The following is an 18,882-nucleotide window of genomic DNA, read 5'->3' as shown; positions in this document are numbered from 1 at the left end:
CTAGAAGTTTAGTAGCCTCTCCTAAAGTAATTTCCATAAAAGTGCCTCCCGCGGCCGAATCTAAAAGATTTCTAGAAGCAAAATTCAATCTGGCATAATTTTTTTGTATAATCATCCAAAAGTTTAAACCATGTGTAGGGCAATTTCGTATCATAAATTTCACACTCTCCCAAGATTGTGCAACACGTTCGCGATCAAGTTGCTTAAAATTCATAATGTCGTTCCTAAGGGAGATGATCTTAGCGCGAGGAAAATACATAGAGATGAAAGCACCTTTACACTTATTCCACGAATCAATACTATTTTTAGGCAAAGATGAAACCAGGTTTTAGCATGATCTCTAAGAGAAAACGGAAATAGCTTCAATTTAACAATATCATTATCCACATCTTTCTTCTTTTGAATATCACACAAGTCAACAAAATTGTTTAGATGGGATCCGACATCTTCACTAGGAAGGCCAGAAAATTCATCTTTCATAACAAGTTTTAGCAAAGCGGCATTAATTTCACAAGATTCAGCATTAGTAGTGGGAGCAATAAGAGTACTAATAAAATCATTGTTGTTGGTGTTGGAGAAGTCACACACTTTGGTATTATCTTGCGCCATCGTGACAGAGCAAGCAGTCCAACACACGAGCACACAAAAGGCAACCGAAGAATACGAACGGAAGAGGGGCGAAGAAAAGGCAAATCTTTTCGAAAATCTTTTTAGAGGTGGGGGAGAGGAAAACGAGAGGAGGATGGTGAATAATGTAATGCAAGAGATGAGAGTTTATGATGGGTACTTGGTATGGCTTGACTTGGCGTAGATCTCCCCGGCAACGGCGCCAGAAATTCTTCCTGCTACCTCTTGAGCTTGTGTTGGTTTTTCCCTTGAAGAGGAAAGGTTGATGCAGCAAAGTAGAGTAAGTATTTACCTCAGTTTGAGAACCAAGGTATCAATCCAGTAGGAGACAACACAAAAGTCACCGAGTACCTGCACAAACAATCAAACAAACTTGCACCTAACGCGATAAAGGGGTTGTCAATCCCTTCACGGTTACTTGCAAAAGTGAGATCTAATAGAGATAGATAAACGGTAAAGTAAATATATTTTTTTGGTTTATAGATCGGAAAGTGAAAGATTGTAAAATAGTAGATCAGAAACTAATATGATGGAAAAGAGAACTTATAGGATGGAGAAGAGAACTTATATGATGGATAAGAGACCCGGGGGCCATAGGTTTCACTAGTGGCTTCTCTCAAGATAGCAAATAATACGGTGGGTGAAAAAATTACTGCCGAGCAATTGATAGAAGAGCGCATAATTATGACAATATCTAAGGCAATGATCATGAACATAGGCATCACGTCCGTGTCAAGTAGACCGAAACAATTCTGCATCTACTACTATTACTCCACACATCGACTGCTATCCAGCACGCATCAAGAGTATTAAGTTCATAAAAAACAGAGTAACACATTAAGTAAGACGACATGATGTAGAGGAATTAACTCAAGCAATACGATGAAAACCGCAACAATACAATATGTGCCTTGCTGCCCCTACTGTTACTTGGAAAGGACACCACAAGATTGAACCCAAAGCTAAGCACTTCTCCCATTTCAAGAAAACCAATCTAGTAGACCGAACTAAACCGATAATTCGAAGAGACTTGCAAAGATATCAAATCATGCATATAAGAATTCAAAGAAGATTCAAATAATATTCATAGATAATCTGATCATAAATCCACAATTCATCGGATCTCGGGAAACACACCGCAAGAAAGTATTACATCGAATAGATCTCCAAGAACATTGAGGAGAACATGGCATTGAGAATCAAAGAGAGAGAGAGAGAAGAATCCATCTAACTACTAGCTATGGACCTGTAGGTCTGTGGTAAACTACTCATGCTTCATTGGAAGGGCAATGGTGTTGATGTAGAAGCCCTCCATGATTGAATCCCCCTCCAGCAGGATGCCGGATAAGGCCCCTAGATGGGATCTCAGTGGTACAGAAGGTTGCGGTGGTGGAAAAGTGTTTTGGGGTATAAGAGTATATATGGGCGAAAGAATTAGGTTAGGAGACCTCTGAGGGGCCCACGAGGTAGGGGCACGCCCTCCCCCCTGGGCACGCCCTCCACCCTTGTGGCCGCCTTGTTGCTTCTTTGACTTCATCTCCAAGTCTCCTGGTTTGCTTCTGGTCGAAGAAAGATCATCGCGAAAGTTTTATTTCGTTTGGACTTCGTTTGGTATTCCTTTTCTGCAAAACTCTAAAACAGGCAAAAAACAGAAACTAGCACTGGGCTCTAGGTCAATAGGTTAGTCCCAAAAATAATATAAAATAGCATATAAATGCATATAAAACATCCAAAACAGATAATATAATAGCATGGAAAAATCAAAATTATAGATACGTTGGAGACGTATCAGTGGACGGTGCTTAGGTGTTGTTCTTACTTAAACAAACCTCCTACTTATGATTAACCCCCTAGCAAGCATCCGCAACTACGAGAAAAGTATTAAGAATAAATTCTAACCATAGCATTAAACTTTTCGACCCAATCCGTCCCTTACGGAATAGCGCATAAACTAGGGTTTAAGCTTCTATCGCTCTCGCAGCCCATCATCTAATAACTACTCCACAATGCATTCCCTTAGGCCCAAATATGGTGAAGTGTCATTTAGTCGACGATCACATGGCACCACTAAGGGAATCACAACATATATATCATCAAAATATCGAACACATATCAAGTTCACATGATTACTTGCAACACGATTTCTCCCGTGGCCTCAAGTACAAAAGTAACTACTCACAAATGATAATCATGCTCAAGATCAGAGGGTAATAAATAGCATAATGGATCTAAACATATAATCTTCCACCAAATAAACCTTATAGTAATCAACTACAAGATGTAACCAATGCTACTAGTCAGCCACAAGCACCAATCTATAGTTCCGGTAGAAAGATTGAACACAAGAGATGAACTAGGGTTGAGAGGAGATGGTGCTATTGAAGATGTTGATGGAGGTTGCCCTCCCCAAGATGGGATAGTTGTTGGTGATGATGATGATGACGATTTCCCCCTCCGGGAGGGAAGTTCCCCCGGTGGAATCACTCCGCCTAAGGGCAAAAGTGCTCCTACACAGGTTCTGCCTCGTGATGGCGACGCTTCGTCCCAAAAGTCATTCCCTTATTTTTTCTATGTCAAAATGACTTATGTAACAGAAGAGGGGCACCAGAGGTGGGCCGAGGGGAGAACAACCCACCAGGGTGCGCCTGGGCTCCCTGGCGCACCCAGGTGGGTTGTGCCCACCTGGTGGGGCCCCTCTAGTAGTTATCTACTCCAGTAAATCTCATTTATTCCATAAAAAATCCTCATGAAGTTTCAGCTCATTTAGTTGTGCAGAATAGGTAGCCTGACATAGCTTTTTCAGGTCCAGATTTCAAGCAGCCGGAATTCTCCCTCTTTGTGTGTACCTTGCATATTATGAGAGAAAAGGAATTAGAATTACTCCAAAAAAGCATTATTATGCAATAAAACAACTTAAATAACAGTAGGTAAACATGATGCAAAATTGACATATCAGACGCTGGAATTAAGGTCATCTGGATGGGAGAATTATCCCTTGACCTACGAGAAGATAAAATATGTTGCCCTCGATGCCCATGTGAGTTTCGAGATAGCTGCAAGGTCAAAAGAGCTTGTTGCGAAGTCGTCTCCCACAAAAAATGAAAAGAACCAGCAGCAGGGCATTATAGATGGATGAACTATTTCCTCTCTTGTAAATATTATATTTCCTCTTTGTGTACATTGATATAGATGAACTATTTCGCGGGTGTGCATGTCTTTGGAACAAGTGTACTCTGTGTAAATTGATATAGGTCCGCTTGACTATAATGAACTATTTATCCGCCTAGTTTTCTCTACTACTACTCCTTGCAGTGAGTGGTATGCAATGCATGTGTCATGTGTACTGCAATGCATGTGTCAGTTGACATGACAGCTTGTCCATGGAAGTTGAACCACGACGACCATCATGTTTCTACCACTACCACACGCGATTCCCACGACGGCGCTCCAACCCATGCCACCACGTTCCCCGACATGTGCTTCACCCCTCATGACCCCACTGCTCCTCTGCCTTTGTGTGCATGACATGTGGGCTAGCTGAACAGCGGCAACCATCAAGTTTCTACCACCGCCACACGTGATTGGACGCGGCTTGCATGCTCCGCTCCTTGCTCCGATCCATACTCCTGCACCATCCAATTTTCATCCAGCGGCTGTGACACATTTCGTCCCGGGGCATCACTCCTCAGCCACAAATATAATAAATAAAATAAAGGCCCGTCTTTGCCTTCTACTTCTGTAATGCAGGTAGTACCCGCTTGTGTGGCCATCTACGCCTCATAACACCCCGACGTCTAGCTGTGTCACCCTCACCATGGCTAGGCCACCACCAGACAGTTCATCTCGAATGAGTGAGTCACCAACACTGCTGCGACAACGGTCATCTGGGCTTCTCAAACCACACCGATGCCGATTCCCTGTAGCCAACCTATGCTGGCCCGTGGTCGCACGCTGTTGAGCCGCGCGTCAATGTACGGCGGTCGGAATCTCGAGCCCAAGTCAAGCTATGTGCCCCGGGTAGTGATGTCTACTACACAACCTTCTTCTTGTAGATGTTGTTGGTCCTCCAAGTGCAGAGGTTTGTAGGACAGTAGCAAATTTCCCTCAAGTGGATGACCTAAGGTTTATCAATCCGTGGGAGGCGTAGGATGAAGATGGTCTCTCTCAAACAACCCTGCAACCAAATAACAAAGAGTCTCTTGTGTCCCCAACACACCAAATACAATGGCAAATTGTATAGGTACACTAGTTCGGCGAAGAGATGGTGATACAAGTGCAATATGGATGGTAGATATAGGTTTTTGTAATCTGAAAATATAAAAACAGCAATATAACTAATGATAAAAGTGAGCGTAAACGGTATTGCAATGGTAGGAAACAAGGCCTAGGGTTCATACTTTCACTAGTGCAAGTTCTCTCAACAATAATAACATAACTGGATCATATAACTATCCCTCAACATGCAACAAAGAGTCACTCCAAAGCCACTAATAGCGGAGAACAAACGAAGATATTATGGTAGGGTACGAAACCACCTCAAATTTATTCTTTCGGATCGATCTATTCAAGAGTTCGTACTAGAATAACACCTTAAGACACAAATCAACCAAAACCCTAATGTCACCTAGATACTCCATTGTCACCTCAAGTATCCGTGGGCATGATTATACGATGTGCATCACACAATCTCAGATTCATCTATTCAACCAACACAAAGTACTTCAAAGAGTGCCCCAAAGTTTCTACCGGAGAGTCAAGACGAAAACGTGTGCCAACCCCTATGCATAGGTTCATGGGAGGAACCCGCAAGTTGATCACCAAAACATACATCAAGTGGATCACGTGAATATCTCATTGTCACCACGGATAAACACGGCAAGATATACATCAAGTGTTCTCAAATCCTTAAGGACTCAATCCGATAAGATAACTTCAAGAGGAAAACTCAATTCATCACAAGAGAGTAGAGGGGGAGAAACATCATATGATCCAACTATAATAGCAAAGCTCGCGATACATCAAGATCGTGCCATAGAGAGAACACGAGAGAGAGAGATCAAACACATAGCTACTGGTACATACCCTCAGCCCCGAGGGTGAACTACTCCCTCCTTGTCATGGAGAGCGCCGGGATGATGAAGATGGACACCGGTGAGGGATCCCCCCTCCGGCAGGGTGCCGGAACAGGCTCCCGAGAGGTTTTTGGTGGCTACAGAGGCTTGCGGCGGCGGAACTCCCGATCTATCTTCGTATTCTATGTTTTTAGGGTATATGGGAATATATAGGCAAAAGAAGTCGGCCGGGGGAGCCACGAGGGGCCCACGAGATAGGGTGCGCCCAGAGGGAGTGGGCGCGCCCTCCTATCTCCTGGCCTCCTCGAAGCTTCCCTGGGTTGTACTCCAATTCTCCCGGATCATGTTCGTTCCAAAAATCACGCTCCCGAAGGTTTCATTCCATTTGGACTCCGTTTGATATTCCTTTTCTTCAAAACACTAAAATAGGCAAGAAAACAGCAATATGGCCTGGGCCTCCGGTTAGTAGGTTAGTCCCAACAATGATATAAAAGTGTAAAGTAAAGCCCATAAACATCCAAACGGGTAATATAATAGCATGGAACAATCAAAAATTATAGATACGTTGGAGACGTATCAAGCATCCCCAAGCTTAATTCCTGCTCGTCCTCGAGTAGGTAAATGATAAAAACAGAATTTTTGATGTGGAATGCTACCTAGCATAATTCTCAATGTAATTTTCTTTATTGTGGCATGAATGTTCAGATCCAAATGATTCAAAATAAAAGTTCACACTAACATAAGAAATAGTAATACTTCAAGCATACTAATCAAAGCAATCATGTCTTCTCAAAATAACATGGCTAAAGAAAGTTCATCCCTACAAAATCATATAGTTAGGCTATGCTTCATTTTCATCACACAAATTACTCCCATCAAGAACAACCCCGGTTTCAGCCAAGCAATTGGTTCATACTTTTTAACGCGCTTCAGCCTTTTTCAACTCTCACGCAATTCGTGAGCATGAGCCATGGATATAGCACTATGGGTGGAATAGAATATTATGATGGAGATTGTGTGGAGAAGACAAAAAAGGAGAAAGTCTCACATTGACGAGGATAATCAATTGGCTATGGAGATGCCCATCAATTGATGTCAACATGAGGAGTAGGGATTGCCATGCAATGGATGCACTAGAGCTATAAATGTATGAAAGCTCAACAAAATAAACTAAGTGGGTGTGCATCCAACTTACTTGCTCACGAAGACCTAGGGCATTTGAGGAAGCCCATCGTAGGAATATACAAGCCAAGTTCTATAATGAAAAATTCCCACTAGTATATGAAAGTGACAACATATGAGACTCGCTATATGAAAAACATGGTGCTACTTTGAAGCACAATATATGAGACTCGCTATATGAAGGACATAGTGCTACTTTGAAGCACAAGTGTGGAAAAAGAGATAGTAACATTGCCCCCTTTTTATTTATTTTCTCTTTTTTTTTCTTTTTTTTGGGCCTTCCTTTTTTTCTTTTGGCCTTTCTTTTTTTTCTTTTTCTTTTGTTTTCCTTTTTTTGGGGAGGGGGGGACAATGCTCTAATAATGATGATCATCACATTTTTATTGATTTACAACATATGAATTACAACTCAAAACTAGAACATGATATGACTCTATATGAATGCCTCCGGCGGTGTACCGGGATGAGCAATGAATCAAGAGTGACATGTATGAAAAATTATGCATGGTGGCCTTACCACAAATACGATGTCAACTACATGATCATGCAATGGCAATATGGCAAAAGTAGTGCGTGTCATGATGATAAACGGAACGGTGGAAAGTTGCATGGCAATATATCTCGGAATGGCTATGGAAATGCCATAATAGGTAGGTATGGTGGCTGTTTTGAGGAAGATATAAGGAGGTTTATGTGTGATAGAGAGTATCGTATCACGGGTTTGGATGCACCGGCGAAGTTTGCACCAACTCTCAAGGTGAGAAAGGGCAATGCACGGTACCGAAGAGGCTAGAAATGATGGAAAGGTAAAAGTGCATATAATCCATGGACTCAACATTAGTCGAAAGAACTCATATACTTATTGCAAAAGTTTTATTAGCCCTCGAAGCAAAGTACTACTATGCATACTCCTAGGGGGGAGGTTCGTAGGAGTTAACCATCGCGCGCCCCCGACCTCCACTCTAGGGAAGGCAATCAAAAGAGCACCCTATGCAATAAATTTGTTAGACAACTTTCACCATATGTGCATGCTACGAGACTTGCCAACTTCAACACAAGCATTCTTTAAATTCATAATCACCCAACTAGCATGACTTTAATATCACTACCTCCATATCTCAAAACAATTATCAAGTATCAAGTTGATCATAGCATCCAATTCACTTCCTATGATAGTTTTTATTATACCCAACTTGGATGCCCGTCATTCTAGGACCAATTTTATAACCATAGCAAATACCATGCTGTTCTAAGAGACTCTCAAAATAATATAAGTGAAGCATGAGATACTAGCAATTTCTACAAAATTAAGCCACCGCCGTGCTCTAAAAGATATAAGTGAAGCACTAGAGCAAAACTATCTAGCTCAAAAGATATAAGTGAAGCACTAGAGCAAAAACTATCTAGCTCAAAAGATATAAGTGAAGCACAAAGAGTATTCTAACAAATGCCAATGAAGTGGGCTTCTCCCAAAAGGTGTGTACAGCAAGGCTGATTGTGGAAAACTAAAAAGCAAATACTAATATCATACAAGACGCTCCAAGCAAAACACATATCATGTGGCGAATAAAAATATAGCTCCAAGTAAGGTTACCGATGAACGAAGACGAAAGAGGATGCCTTCTGGGGCATCCCCAAGATTAGGCTCTTGGTTGTCCTTGAATATTACCTTGGGGTGCCTTTGGCATCCCCAAGCTTTGGCTCTTGCCACTCCTTATTCCATAGTCCATCGAATCTTCACCCAAAACTTGAAAACTTCACAGCACAAAACTCAACAGAAAACTCGTAAGCTTCATTAGTATAAGAAAATAAAACCACCACTTAGGTACTGTAATGAACTCATTATAAATTCATATTGATGTAATATATACTGTATTCCAACTTCTCTATGGTTCATACCCTTCGATACTACTCATAGATTCATCAAATAAGCAAACAATACATAGAAAACAGAATCTGTCAAAAACAGAATAGTCTGTAGTAATATGTATCAAACGTATACTTATGGAACTCCAAAAATCCTACCAAATTAGGAAGTCCTAATAAATTGGTGTGCAAATCCAGAGAAAAAAGAATCAGTTCAGAATCTCGTTTCTGTGAATTAACAAAACTAATTTACTGGGTGCAAAAGTTTCTGATTTTCAGCAGGATCAACACAACTATCACCGTAAGCTATCCTAAAGGTCTTACTTGGCACTTTATTGAAACAAAAGCATGATTATTACAGTAGCATAATCATGTGTACACACAAAAACAGTTAGGGTAAATATTGGGTTGTCACCCAACAAGCGCTTTTCTTTAATGCCTTTCTAGCTAGGCATGATGATAACAATGATGCTCACATAAAAGATAAGAATTGAAACATAACGGGAGCATCATGAAGCATATGACTAGCACATTTAGGTATAACCCACTTCCTATGCATAGGTATTTTGTGAGCAAACAACTTATGGGAACAATAATCAACTAGCATTGTAAGGTAAAACAAGCATAACTTCAAGACTTTAAGCACATAGAGAGGAAACTTGACATTATTGCAATTCCTACAAGCATATGTTCCTCCCCCATAATAATTTTCAGTAGCATCATGAATGAATTCAACAATATAACCAGCACCTAAAGCATTCTTTTCATGATCTATAAGCATAGAAAATTTACTACTCTCCACATAAGCAAAATTCTTCTTATTCAGAATAGTGGGAGTATCATAAGAGACCTGAACACTAAAAATTGTTTTCACATTAAAAGAGTAATGTTCAGAAAAAGGGTAATCATAATCATGACAACTTTTATAAATATAATCATCACTACTTTTTATAGCATAAGTTTCATCACAATAATCATCATAAGTAGCAACTTCGTTCTCATCATAATCGATTGAAACCTCTCCCAAGATAGTGGAATCATCACTAAATAAAGTTGACACTCTTCCAAATCCACTTTCATATTCATCACAATAAGATTCAACATCCTCCAAAATAGTGGGATAACTAATTCCTAAAGTTGACACTCTTCCAAACCAACTTTCATCAATATAATCATCATAGGTAAGAGGCATGTTATCATCATAACAACTTTGCATATCAAAACTTGGGAGGCAAAAAATATCATCTTCATCAAACATAGCTTCCCCAAGCTTGTGGCTTTGCATATCATTAGCATCATGGATATTCAAGGAATTCATACTAACAACATTGCAATCATGCTCATCATTCAAAAATTTAGTACCAAGCATTTTATTGCATTCTTCTTCTAGCAACTGAGCACAATTTTCCTTTCCATCATTCTTACGAAAGATATTAAAAAGATGAAGCATATGAGGCAAACTCAATTCCATATTTTTTGAGTAGTTTTTTCTTTTATAAACTAAACTAGTGATAAAACAAGAAACAAAAATATCCGATTGCAAGATCTAAAGATATACCTTCAAGCACTCACCTAACCGGCAACGGCGCCAGAAAAGAGCTTGATGTCTACTACACAACCTTATTCTTGTAGACGTTGTTGGGCCTCCAAGTGCAGAGGTTTGTAGGACAGTAGCAAATTTCCCTCAAGTGGATGACCTAAGGTTTATCAATCTGTGGAAGGCGTAGGATGAAGATGGTCTCTCTCAAACAACCCTGCAACCAAATAACAAAGAGTCTCTTGTGTCTCCAACACACCCAATACAATGGCAAATTGTATAGGTGCACTAGTTCGGTGAAGAGATGGTGATACAAGTGCAATATGGATGGTAGATATAGGTTTTTGTAATCTGAAAATATAAAAACAACAAGGTAACTAATGATAAAGTTGAGCGTAAACAGTATTGCAATGGTAGGAAAGAAGGCCTAGGGTTCATACTTTCACTAGTGCAAGTTCTCTCAACAATAATAACATAACTGGATCATATAACTATCCCTCAACATGCAACAAAGAGTCACACCAAATCCACTAATAGCGGAGAACAAACGAAGAGATTATGGTAGGGAGTTGTTCTTTCGGATCGATCTATTCAAGAGTTCGTACTAGAATAACACCTTAAGACACAAATCAACCAAAACCCTAATGTCACGTAGATACTCCATTGTCACTTCAAGTATCCATGGGCATGATTATACGATATGCATCACAGAATCTCAGATTCATCTATTCAACCAACACAAAGTACTTCAAAGAGTGCCCCAAAGTTTCTACCAGAGAGTCAAGACGAAAACGTGTTCCAACCCCTATGCATAGGTTCATGGGAGGAACCCATAAGTTGATCACGAAAACATACATCAAGTGGATCACGTGAATATCGCATTGTCACCACAGATAAACACGGCAAGACATACATCAAGTGTTCTCAAATCCTTAAAGACTCAATCTAATAAGATAACTTCAAGAGGAAAACCCAATTCATCACAAGAGAGTAGAGGGGGAGAAACATCATAAGATCCAACTATAATAGCAAAGCTCGCGATACATCAAGATCGTGCCATAGAGAGAACACGAGAGAGAGAGAGAGATCAAACACATAGCTACTGGTACATACCCTCAACCCCGAGGGTGAACTACTCCCTCCTCATCATGGAGAGTGCTGGGATGATGAAGAGGGCCACTGGTGAGGGATCCCCCCTCTGGCAGGGTGCCAGAACGGGCTCCCGAGAGGTTTTTGGTGGCTACAGAGGCTTGCGGCGGCGGAACTCCCGATCTATCTTCGTATTCGATGTTTTTAGGGTATATGGGAATATATAGGCGAAAGAAGTCGGTCGGGGGAGCCACGAGGGGCCCACGAGACAGGCGGGCGCGCCCAAAGGGGGTGGACGCGCCCTCCTATCTCCTGGCCTCCTTGAAGCTTCCCTGGCTTGTACTCCAAGTCTCCCGGATCATGTTCGTTCCAAAAATCACGCTCCCAAAGGTTTCATTCCGTTTGGACTCAATTTGATATTCCTTTTCTTCAAAACACTGAAATAGGCAAGAAAACAGCAATATGGCCTGGGCCTCCGGTTAGTAGGTTAGTCCCAAAAATGAAATAAAAGTGTAAAGAAAAGCCCATAAACATCCAAAACGGGTAATATAATAGCATGGAACAATCAAAAATTATAGATACGTTGGAGACGTATCAGGTAGATCGCTGGCTCCCACCTGATCTCATCCGGAGCGCGAGCTAGTAAACATGATGTGGCACATCACAATAGACAAGCACCTCGACATGCTTCGGCCGGGCTGAGACTTTTCTTGGCCACAAGCTCCATGGTCTCGTCCAAGATCGATGTCGTACTGCAGTCGAACATGCGGGTAAAATACTACGGGAGCAGCTTCATGTGCATGGCCCAGACGCCGATGTTGGCGTGGAGGAGGTGCTATTCGCTGGTGGTGCAGCCTGCTACATGGGTTAGGCAGGCACATGTTTCCACCTGCTACTTCTTGAGCTTGCGTTAGTTTTTCCCTTGAAGGGGAAAGGGTGATGCAGCAAACTAGATATAAGTATTTCCCTCAGTTTGAGAACCAAGGTACCAATCCAGTAGGAGAAGAATGCTCAAAACACCAATACCTGCACAGACAATTAAACACTTGCACCCAATGCGATAAAGGGGTTGTCAATCCCTTCACGATCACTTGCAAAAGTGAGATCTGATATAGATAGATAAAAAGAACTAAACAAAAGATAAAATATTTTTGGGTTTTTTTGGTTTATAGATCTGAAAGTAAAAGATTGCAAAATAGTAGATCAAAAACTAATATGATGGAAAATAGTAGATCAGAAACTAATATGATGGAAAATAGACACAGGGGCCATAGGTTTCACTAGAGGCTTCTCTCTTGAAGGCACATACTATGGTGCGTGAACAAATTACTGTCGAGCAATTGTTAGAAAAGCGCAAAGTTATGACGATATCCAAGGCAATGATTATGCAATATAGGCATCACGTTTGTATCAAGTAGACCGACTCCTTCCTGCATCTACTACTATTACTCCACACATTGAGCGACTCTTGCTTGCATCTAGATTATTAAGTTCATAAAGAACAGAGTAACGCATTAAGTAAGATGACATGATGTAGAGGAATTAACTCAAGCAATATGATGAAAACCCCATCTTTTTATCCTTGATGGCAACAATGTAATATGTGTCTCGCAACCCCTACTTTGTCACTGGGTGAAATCACGCAAGATTGAACCCAAAGCTAAGCACCTCTCCCATTGCAAGAAAAACCAATCTAGTTGGACAAACCAAACGGATAATTCAAAGAGAAATACAAAGATACCAAATCATGCATATAAGAATTCAGAGGAGATTCAAATAATATTCATAGATAAGCTGATCATAAATCCACAATTCATCGGATCACGATAAACACACTACAAAATAAGATTACATCGGATAGATCTCCAAGAACATCAAGGAGAACATGGTATTGAAAATCAAAGAGAGAGAAGAAGCCATCAGGCTACTAGCTATGGACCCGTAAGTCTGAATTAAACTACTCACACTACATCTGAAGGGCAATAGAGTTTATGTAGATGCCCTCCGTGATCGAATCCCCCTTCGGCAGAATGCCGAAAAAGGCCCCAAGATGGGATCTCATGGGAACAAAAGGTTGCGGCGGTGGAAAAGTGTTTCCGTGGACGCTTCTGGTGGTTTGGGAATATTTGCAAATATATAGGAGGAAGATCTAGGTTAGGGGGTCACTGAGGGGCCCACAAGGTAGGGGCGCGCCCTACCCCCTGGGCGCACCCTCCACCCTTTTCACCGCCTCGTGGCTCTTTTGACTTGAACTCCAAGTCTCCTGTGTGTCTTTTGGTCCAAGAAAAATCATCGTGAAGTTTTATTCCGCTTGGACCCCATTTAGTATTCCTTTTCTGCGAAGATCAAAAACAAGGAAAAAACAGAAACTGGCACTGGGCTCTAGGTTAATAGGTTAGTCCCAAGAATAATATAAAATAGCATATTTTAATGCATATAAAACATCCAAAACAGATAATATAATAGCATGGAACAATAAAAAAATTATAGATACGTTGGATATGTATCACCATGCTCGGAGGACGAGCATCAAAGGAAAGGGTCTTGCATGCGTGTACAAATTCATGGAGGAAATAATTTCCTGGAAATAGGCCTTTATTTACCTGTTTTTGAGGCTATAGATGACCCACACGAAGAAATCTATTACAGTATAACCGTTGGATGAAAATTAGTGGTGCGGGAGTACGGATCGGAGCATGGGAGGGGAGCAGGCATGCCTCGTCCCACTCGATTCCCACGACGCCGCTCGAACCCATGACACCACACGTCCGCCGACCTGTGACTCACCTCTCTTGGTCCCACTGCCCCTCTGCTTTTATGAGAATGACATGCGGGCCAGCCGCATTTAGGGTCCACATATCATTGACTCAAAGGCGGGTGCAATAACCGCTGAAGCTCGGTCCCGTGGGTCTTGAGAGGGAAATGTAACTCCTGCACCAAGCCTTGTGGTGCTTCCGCAGTACGAACTCGTGCCAAACCCAGAATTTGTTTCTTACTACTACCAATGAGCTGGCCCGTGCGTTGCAATGGATCCAAAGTAGTAGAATAATACTTGTTCACAAACTTGAAATATAAACTCTCTAGTTTTGATATACATATAACAGTAAAAATAAATTATGCTTCACTGAAGACATATTCCTCAGGCTGTTTTGATGAGGTCAGGGGCGGGTGTGGCTGGTTTCAAGATAATAATAGATTTTCAAAACATTAGAGCAGATATATTTTTTCTAACATTTTGTAGCGTGGCACGGCATCCATTGCACCTAAGCGTCTGAAAAAAAGTGGAGTGCACTCTAAAGATATTTACATGCTCCCATTTAGTGGAGTGCACTCTAAACACATTATCTATTTATTTTTCTCTAGCCTTTCCTAGCCATGCAACCAAGCCACATAAGCTAGTCATGCATGCAATCCATAAATTGCAATATACTCCAGCATGCAATGCCGCCACATCATCTATTTATGCATGTTAGTCATAGGTTGTTTTCTACATTAGTCCAAATATTAATGTTTCATAAAACTAAAATCCAAATGTCCACCAGAGCCGAGGCAGAGGACATACGACGGGGGTGGTGAAGGTGTCTTCGTAAGAGAAGGAGTGCTTGAAGGGTAATCTTGCATGTCCACCGCCACCTGCATATCAACACGAGACTCCTCGAGCACCCACTGGAGCTCGCGCTCCTCTAGGGAGTGGCGGAGTAGTAGGGATTTTCCTAAACCACGATGGGCACCATGCAGTACTCCTCGTGGCCGGGGGTGCGATGCTCGCGTCCCGACTCCTGGGGTACTGTCTGGAGCAACCTCTCAACCACCTCGTGAGCTATGAGGATGCCATGCTTGCGGCCGTGCTGTTGGAGCACATGCTCGTGCGTCTGAGCGGCGAGGATGCGATGTTCGTGGGTGTGCTCCGGAGCATGCGCTTGTCCATGTCGAGAGCAGCGATGATGCGATATTCACTGGCGGCGATGATGCGATGCTCGCAGGCATGCTGCTGGAGAACACACTCATCCACATTGTGAGCAGCGAGGATGCGTTGCTCGCGGACGTGCTGCCAGAGCACACGCTCGTCCACGTCGAGAGCAGGTACATTGCGATGTTCACGGGCGTGCTCTCGATGATGTGATGCTCGCGAGCATGCTGCTCGAGAACCCGCTCGTCCACATTGTGAGCGGCGAGGATGCGATGCACCTCCTCGTGACCGACCAGGGCGTGTTGCTGGAGCACAGCTACCCCTTGTGGACAACGAGGGCGAGCCGCTAGATCACACTGTCCTCCGCGTGGATAGTCAGCGCGTGCTACTCGCGGCCGTAGGGCGTGCTCCACCTCGGCAATGTCGGAGACTCCGTCCTCTTCCCAGGCCGCGGTGTCGTCCACTTCGGCAACGGCTGCAAGCTGCAGTGGGTGTTGTGTCCGTATGGGAATTTTGAGCTATAGTACGAGTGGAGTGGGGGTGACCTTTTAGAGGTTTCACATGGCTTGAGGAGAAAAATAGAATCGAAAGTAACACAATATATTGGAACGTGTCGGAGGAAGGCTGGCAGGAGCAGTACAACAAACATCACATGCGCACCATATTTTGAGAAGGGTTTAATTTAATTTGTGTGAAATGGGTCTGTGTGATGTACGAGTAGTACATCCATATCATTGACATTCATGCACGCAACAAACATTTGTGTGCGCATTTCACCCTATTTTCCTATTCTGTTTGGGAGTGGATTTAATTTTTGTAATCGGAGGTCATTTTTGTACTTGGTTTCAATTTAGACTATGCATGTATTATTGCGAGATATATATATATAGAGAGAGAGAATATTTGTGTGACAAAGAGGGGGGCGAGGGCAGCGATACCTAATGAGAGAGGGGCATATGCGTGTTCGAAAGACTTTGTGTGTCGTAGAGAGAGGAGTGTCCGAAAGGGAGAGAGGGTGTGTGTGTGCGTGTTAGAGAGAGAGAGAGAGGGAGAGAGAGAGAGAGAGAGAGAGGTGCGTGTAACATCGGGATCGACAAGGTTACGAGGTTGCGGATATGGGAGAGCAATAGTGTGTGTGTGTGTGATGAAGGGACACACAAACATCATCTGTTTTCGTGTGAGAGAGTTGGATAGACCTCGACAGGACGGTGATCTTGTCGTATGCATAAAATCAACCTGAATAATGAGATGGAGTTCCTCCAAGCAACCAAAGAATCTGCTAGAACTAAGATAATGAAATCGTAATTGCCAATATGAAGTAATTAAGGATACTGGTGGGGTTGCTGGTACTGAACAAAAGGCGGTAGTCCTACACACACCCCGCAAACAAAACAATGTGTACACAACAACACGAGTTCTAACGTAGAAAAAGGGTAGTAGCCTTATTTATATCTATAGACTATATTACTGCATTTTTTATTTGTATAGTTATATCTATATCTATTCCACTCCCTCCGTTTATAATTTACTCCGCACATATATAGCTTTGGCAACATCCAAATTTTATAAAGCATGACCGAATTTTGTGAAAACAATATGAACATTTACACTAACAAATTTATACGATGTGGAAATAAAAGCAATGATGAATCAAATGATATATCTTCGGTGGTGTATATGTAAATACTTTTTCCTACAAATTGTTGAAAGTATAAAAAGTTTGACTTGAGAGAAACCCAATATGCGGTATATGTATTATACATTCTATATTCATTATTTTTCCGGAGCCGATGCGTGTATTAGCACGTACACGATATAAACAGTTGATTGATGTTGATCCAATGGTCTAGGTGGCTGCGATTCGGATATACTATAAGTACCCATACACCTTCTTCTCGAACAACCAACACGATAGTGTGATCGATCCACACAAGAAGCTCTAAATAAGACCTTCAGACACGCCACGTGGCTTCATGGGTGCCCCCACATCATATTATTCATAGTACGTTGACTGAAATAAAGTTAAATCACCAAAAACAAGATCTTCCCATTTTTTTCCTACGATGATGTGTCGTGCACGTACCTAGTTGTATAGTGGTGGTAGTAGTAGTAGTAGTGGTAGTAGTACAAACTTCATAGTAGGTGTAGTATGGAGTGCTCCTACTCTATCAACGAGTCCCATCTGACACCAAATTTCTTGGCTTCCGTGCTACATCTAGATCTTCCCCTCCTCATTTCTGCTTTCCAACATGGCGGGCAGGGTGCAGTTTGCCGATAGTCGGTTTGCTCAATTGCGGACCCACATCAAAGTGAAAATGCTAGGCAACACACCTTCCCTAGGTATGTGGAGTGCCGAACGGGCCGTGGAGTACTCCCGATTCCCGGGCGTGTCACTACTAGGGAAAACCCTAGTAGTAGCGCGGGTTTTGAGGCTAGCAGCAGCGTGGGCAGCCGCGCTACTACTAATGCGCTACAGCTAACTCTTAGTAGTAGCGCGGTCGGTACCCGCGCTACTACTATTGACTATATCAACAGCGCTTTTCTAGAACGCGCTACTATTAGTTAGCTATAGCGGTTTCCTAGCCCCTCGCTACTGCTATATCTTTCAGCATGTTCCTCATATTCCTACCCCGTTTCAGTCCAGATACTAGGTACTACTAGATATCAATTTCATAACGCATTATAGGTACTAGGTAGTACTCCCTCCATTCCAAATTACTCGTCGTGGTTCAAACCATGACGAGTAATTTGGAACGAAGAGAGTACTGGATAACAAATTCATATATAGTCAACATGCATCCTCAAGCAGTACTATGTGATATCGACCATGATCATCATATGTAGTTCTAGATGATATCGACAACGATCATCATATGTAGTTCTAGATGATATCGACGATGATCATCATATGTAGTTCTAGATGATATAGCCACACACACACACACATATGTAGTTCTAGATGATATCAAAGATGATCATCATCCTCAAGCCTGGGCGGTTGGTGTTCCTGATAGTAATTAGGATGGCTTGTCCAACACAAAGATTCTTGCCATCAAGTAATCTCTTCCACCCAACCGAGTTTAAGTGTGTGCGACCGTCCGTGTCCACGCGGTAAGTATAGATTGTGACGGAGCCCCTTGCGGTAAGGCGTAGTCCAGCTGAGCCTTCTTCATCAGGCTCGATACCATAACTCACAGATAGGCTCTTTGCCAATTTCTGGAAAATAAAAAACATATCAATTAATAAATAGCCTCGCACATACTCTTGCAAATAAGTATATATGGATTATCTACACTATTAATAGTTCCTTGGATTCCACTAATAAGCATGTGATCAAACTCTACACTAAAGCATATCATCGACTAGATTCCACACAACATATCATTGGACTCTACACTAAGCATATCATCGGATAATTTGCATTTGTAATTATAACATACCATATCATGTCGATCGACCATGGTACTTGTCAGGCGGGTCACGGATGGCACCCCGACAAAGTCAGCACATGGCGGAATTATGTCCCATAGGTTGCACACCTCCTCCTCGCTCAGCCTCATTCTTTGAGCTACGATGGCTTCATGAAGTGGGTCCTCATC

Source organism: Triticum dicoccoides, chromosome 3B (genome assembly GCF_002162155.2).
Source record: "Triticum dicoccoides isolate Atlit2015 ecotype Zavitan chromosome 3B, WEW_v2.0, whole genome shotgun sequence".
NCBI classification, from domain to species: Eukaryota; Viridiplantae; Streptophyta; class Magnoliopsida; order Poales; family Poaceae; genus Triticum; species Triticum dicoccoides.
This window is presented reverse-complemented; position numbering follows the sequence as displayed.